This window comes from Schistocerca cancellata, chromosome 9, assembly GCF_023864275.1.
Source record: "Schistocerca cancellata isolate TAMUIC-IGC-003103 chromosome 9, iqSchCanc2.1, whole genome shotgun sequence".
Taxonomy (NCBI): domain Eukaryota; kingdom Metazoa; phylum Arthropoda; class Insecta; order Orthoptera; family Acrididae; genus Schistocerca; species Schistocerca cancellata.
Window position 1 is genome coordinate 115,080,517 of NC_064634.1, and position 6,663 is coordinate 115,087,179.

Below are 6,663 nucleotides of genomic sequence, written 5' to 3' on the forward strand. Positions count from 1 at the left end.
GGCCGCTCACCAGCCACTTCTGCTGCGACTAAAGGGTGATCTGCTCCAGCGCTGTAGGCGCTCAATTTGGCGCCAGTTCGTGTCGAGCCTCAGAAGTGCTCAGTGTCTTTTGGAAACATTACTCTGAACAGACGAGAACACGTTGTAATATTGTAACTTTAATTTGGTATGCTGAAGTGTAATATTGTTACTTTAATTTTGTATGCTGAAATCGGTGCTAATAGACAATAAAAGCTGGTTAAAAGCCGTGATCTGTCTGGGGACGTTAACCGTGGATTACTGGGCAACTGTTTCATCAGATATTTAGTCTAGGTTTACCAAGCAGACTAACATTAATGATAATCTTTTAATAGTCATACAAAACCGGTAAAATATATATATAAAAAGGAGAATTTAAATAAAAAGAAAGAAATCAGTTTATATTTGGAAATTTATTTTAAGATTGTTCATTGAAATTTCAGCATATTATACGTGAGTTATAACTGAGCTGGTGCCTTATTTACGATTGAAAAGAATGTGAGATTGTAATCTTACGGAACACATAAAATATGGAGCCAAGATTTGGAAAACTGCATACAACACTCCATTCATAAAATAACACACGAAGAACATTGAAACATAAGCAAGAAGAAATTAACCACAACCAACAGATTCAGTTTTTACCCAAAGAAATTACGTTCATACCACAATCCTGTCCGTCATGTAATTACCACACACTGGTATACTAAATTCATATTAACTCTTTGTGAAGTCTTCGCAAAAAGAATAGCTGAGGGCTACTTTGATGATTACACCACATGCTCCACGTGGTCAACTTGGTTTACACAAAGCGTACAACTCCACAATAATTTTGATAATTAAAATACATTAGATCGAAAAGCAATTGACAAAAGAAAAACCTTGAACTGGTTACTAACGTCTTACTATTAACCTGATGGGTCAAACAGTTATATAAGCACGTGGTACTGGTCTCGCAAAGTACACCCCACGTGGGTTGAACATAAAGAAAAGCATAAAGAAAAGTTGCTATATTAAAAAAATATTCTCAAGACGAGACGTTATAATCTCACGCACATTCGGATTTAAGATTGATGAACTTAGTTAGAGTTACTGATCAACACGTGGTTCCACTTTACTCACAAAGTAGTAACAAAGCAACTACCGGAAAATAATCTGAACTTCACACGATAATTACACTGCGCTGCAATTTAAGATAACATCGGATATTTTAGACCTAAACCCGAAATAAAGGTGATTAAATTTTCAGTTAGGCTGAACTTAAGAAATCCATTGTCCTACGGACTTAACAGACACGCGCTTAGCCGGAGATCTTACCACTTCAGACGCTCGCCACGGCCACACTGCAACTGCCCTACTGCCGAGCGTGCTTCCTGAGGGTGGCTCACAAAGACCAACGGAAGTGGCCAGAGGGGCAGCTTCCTATACCAACATGACAACGGACGGACAGGACCATACTAAGGATAGAAACCTCTTTGCTTTTAGGAAGCGTAGCTACCTGTTCCGACGTTGGTCCTACTGTTCTCTAGCAGACAGCCTTGTCTGCTACCCTCAAGCATGCAACTAGAAATACATATGCTCATTCATCCTCTCACACAAAAGGGAAGGGGGATGACAGTATCTTATCATATACAGTATATAAAAGAAAGTGGATGTAGGTTCCGTATGAGACTGCGTGACATGAATTACATATAAGAATTACATATAAACTGTGCTTTAAAGTGTAGTAGTGTGACAGATCGTTCTTGTTTATGTGTAAAAGTAACACGTTCCACTGCTCAGTCTCCTCCCAGATAGTCAGAAACGCCACAGTACATTTAGAAGAGGAATTTATTCCATAAATGGCAACAGATTTAAGAAATTAAACATGAAAGGAATCCAACAGAGACCTTTCAACGTCTGTTGGCACTTTAACTTCTATCTGGCGACACCAGAGCACACCAGCAGCGCTCGCATCGGCGACAATGGCGCTGCTATTCCAGGGACTATGTTGCATCCGCAAGTCATGTGTTCGCGGACCGATGTGCGATATCCTTCCGCCTGTTACCTACTTTAGCCGCGTCTCGAGCACTAGCAAACAGCATACGCTCACCCTCCGGGTTTAGCGCTGGCCACATCCAGTAGCCTCTCCATCGGAGCTTTCGCACAGCCCAGTGCGCGTGAACCGCATCTACACTGCACCACGACGTCTTTCCAGCACACAGCAGGTTCACCGAGCCTCCAGCCATCCTCCTCGCGGCCTTCGCCTCCTCCGAAGCTGGCGTTCCCGTGACTCAGTGTCGCTGGACTAGTATTGCTTCTGTGGAACGTAAACGGCGTACTTCGCTTAGTAGTGACTGTTGCGAACGTCACTACGCACTTCGATTGTGTCGTACCAATATCAGATCAGGACTCTTCCAGTTCTGTCACTTAGACTCTGCCTTATGTTGCACTTTGCTTTTGTGTGTTGTGCAAATAAAAGCGTGCTTAATCACTCAAAATAATTTCCGTGCAGTTACTAAGAACATGGAAGGAACCATTTCTGACGAGTCTGAAACGGATTTTCAGTCACAGCGTGGCACACGTCTGCGTTCCCTGTCGATTACAGTCCTTTTACGACCGGTTTTTACACTCTGTTAAGATTGTGAGGGGTAGATACGTTGGGCGGTCAGCGTTGATACACCAGAAACTCGGGCAACGTCATTGACCGTGTGGTCACGGGTGTGTCGGAACACGATAGCTCTTACCTCCCATTCTGTCACGTCTGTATGGTGACCCTTATTATTGCACTGATTCCATATAGTATCACAAACATATGATTTCACTGCTATGACTTATGTCAGCCGTGGATGGTCATCTGACCACCTGGTACCATTTCCATGCCATTTACAGCGCTCTTCAGCGTTGTGTTTTTCTTTTAAGTGGTGACTGATACACTGTTCAAAAGATTAGGGAAACACTTGCATCAACATCCCTTATGTTACATCTGTTGTGACTTGGCAAGACAGCCAAGCCACTATGATTGGTAGCCGAAAGGCACGCGTTTAAGCTCACGCAGGCTGGCGTGAGGTCTGGAACAGGACAATGTAATTAATATAGCCAATAAGGTACGTTGCTGCTGGAATACTTAACTTTAATCCATAATTGGTGAACATCGGTATGACGGTACATGCATCACAAGATAAATAGCAAATGATAATGGCGCCTTGCTAGGTCGTAGCAAATGACGTAGCTGAAGGCTATGCTAAACTGTCGTCTCTGCAAATGAGAGCGTAATTTGTCAGTGAACCATCTCTAGCAAAGTCGGCTGTACAACTGGGGCGAGTGCTAGGAAGTCTCTCTAGACCTGCCGTGTGGCGGCGCTCGGTCTGCAATCACTGACAGTGCTGACACGCGGGTCCGTCGTACACTAGCGGACCGCGGCCGATTTAAAGGCTACCACCTAGCAAGTGTGGTGTCTGGCGGTGACACCACATTCCTCCCTCGCAAATCGGCGAACGGTTGTGTTATAAGGCTTCCGACCGCCGTGGGAAGGCCCCCATGTTGACGTATGCGACGAGGTGGGGAGCCTAACAACAGGCGAGGCTGTGTCACCCGCACCCTGCCATTCGGTCCGAGGGGAGCTAGGAAACGCCTGAAAACCTAGTCCAGGGTGCACGCCGACACGCGGTGTATGCGCCCGTAGAGAGACAGGAGCGGACGAAGGGTCGACCTCAGGGGCCGAAGGGTCGACCTCCATCGAGACGGAGCACCCGACGGGCGAAGACGACAGATGGTCCGGAGCGGGCAAGAGTTCCATGGCGGAGGACAACTGGTCACGGGAAGCGATCGGCGGCGCGTGACCCAGGGAGGCGCCCGGCGGTTGCAGCGACGCGTCCACTGCGGGCGTCGTCGGCGGGAGAACAGGCGGCGGCGGCGGCGGCGCGTCGCCATGGGGCAAAACGGAAGGCAGCGTCGGGAACACCTGGGGCCGAAGCGAGCCAGTAGATGGGTCCCCAGGGCGCTGACCGGACGGCACCGTCGCTGAAAGCAGACGGGGAGCGGCAGATCCCGTGCGACGACAGAGGCGCAGCTGATTGAGATGCCGACGCACCTCACCAGAGGCCCCCAAAACCAGATACATAGCGCGGCCGAGGCAGCGAAGAATGCGCCCTTGGAGCCAACGCCGTGAACCTCGATGGTTACGGTAGTAGACAAGATCGCCTGGGGCAAAAGCAGGTGTCTGCCGCTGCACAGGAACCTGATGCGGCGGATGTAGCAAAGACATCAAGGTTCGATGAGGGCGACCGTGAAGCAACTCAGCCGGCGAGCGACCATCTCGGGGCTGAGAGCGATACGAGGACAAAAAGAGCAATAACGCGTCCTCCCGAGAATGCGACTCTTTCAACTTCAACATCTATGACTTGAAAGTCCGGACCAAACGTTCAGCGGCACCGTTTGACTGTGGCGAAAACGGCGCGGACGTCAGATGGTGAATACCATTGGCCTTGCAGAATGACTGAAATTCTGCGGACATGAATTGTGGGCCATTGTCGGAAACAATAGTCTGTGGAAGACCTTCAATACAAAAGATAGCGGACAACGCTTGGATGGTGGCAGAAGACGTCGTGGAAGACATCCGGACAAGCAAAGGAAAATTACTGAATGAATCGACCAGAATCAACCATCGAGCATTCCAGAATGGACCAGCAAAAGCGATGTGTAAGCGTTGCCAAGGGGAAGTGGCTTTTGGCCATGCAAAGAATGTCGGCGGTGGTGCGGATTGTTGTTTGGCACACGCCATGCAAGAAGAGCACATATTTGTAATCGCAGCATCGATTCCGAACCAAGTACAGTGCTGACGAGCAAGTTGTTTCGTTCGCACTTGGTGGAGAAGCTTTAAGACAGAGGACTGTAACGAACGTGAGACCACGTCCCTGGACTGATCATTATCAGAACGCAACAGCAAAACACCACGTCGTACAAAAAGTCTCTCCTTGTGAGCAAAAAATCGGCGAACCAACGGATCCTCGATCCGTGACTTTGACAAGGGCCATTGCGTAGCAACAAAACGCAGAACGGTACCGAGGACAGGGTCGGCAGCTGTGGCTGTAGCTACACGACGAAAATCTATCGGAAACGATTCGACCACGTCATCGGTTTCCGAATTAATGAACATGCAAGCAAGTTCGGAGGAATCGAATGCTCTATCCTCAGCAACAGGCAAACGGGACAACGCATCGGCGTTTCCGTGCTGAGCAGTGGACCGATACAAGATATCGTAGCGGTACTGCAACAGGAAAATAGACCAGCGAATGAATTTCTGCGCTGTACGTGGAGGTACAGGCTTGGTCGGATGAAAAAGCGATGTCAAAGGTTTGTGGTCTGTGATGATGGTAAAGTGACGACCATACAAGAAATCATGAAACTTTGTAACACCAAATACGAGAGCCAATGCTTCTTTCTCGATCTGTGAATAATTTCTTTGCGCAGACGAGAGAAATTTGGACGCAAAGGCAATAGGGCGATCGTGCGAACCATCTTTCTGCGCAAGCACAGCACCGATCCCGAAATCCGATGCATCTACCATCAACAAAAGGGGCTTCCGGGGATCGAATGGCGTAAGGCAAGTATTGGAAAGCAACGCCGATTTCAACTGGCGAAAGGCGCGTTCGCATTCCGTCGTCCAGACGAACGGAACACCCTTACGGCTTAAGCGATGAAGCGGAGCTGAAATGGAAGAGGCGTGGCGCACATAGCGATGATAGTAATTTATTTTTCCCAGCACACTCTGTAGCTGCTTCAAATTCTGCGGCGAAGGCAAGTCTTGTATGGGACAGAGGTGCTCTGGACTAGGATGTATGCCTTGGGCATTGAGTACGTGTCCCAGATAGGGTAAGTCACGAGCAAAAAACACACATTTGTCCTTCCGCAAGCGAAGACCATTTTGTCGCAAGACCTGAAATAATGCTCTGAGATTGGTGAAATGTTCTTCTTCCATCTTTCCGGAGATCACAATATCGTCCAGATAGTTAGCTGCAGTAGGGACCGACGCACAAACAGTTTGTAGATATTGCTGAAACAATGCAGGGGCAGATGCACACCCGAATGGCAGTCGTTTGAATCGGTACAAACCAAGATGCGTGTTAACCACCAATACGCGCTGGGATTCTTCGTCCACCAGTATTTGCAAGTACGCATCTACTAGGTCCAACTTCGAAAAATATTTACCCGGGCACAGTGTGTCAAAAAGATCTTCCGGGCGGGGTAAAGGAAAAGTTGCAGTCACTAGTTGTGGATTCACTGTCGCCTTGAAGTCCACACAAAGTCTCAATTTTCCGGAAGGTTTTTGCAAAATCACTAAGGGTGATGCCCAGAGGGAAGCCTGCACACGTTCAATTACACCTTGAGATTCCAAATCATGTAATGTTCTTGCGACCTCATCACGCAATGCGTGGGGAACATTGCGCACTCTGAAAAATTTCGGTTGCGTGTTGACGTTCAGTTCCAAATGTGCTTTATAGTTCGTAGCGCAACCGAGGCCCGGTGCAAAAATGTCTGCAAATTCTTCACATAGACGTGAAACACTGGCTGAAGGCACAGTCTGGTTCACTGATAGGACCTGATTGACTATAGACAAGTTAAACAACTGAAATAAATCTAAATCAAACAAGTTCACTGCAGAAG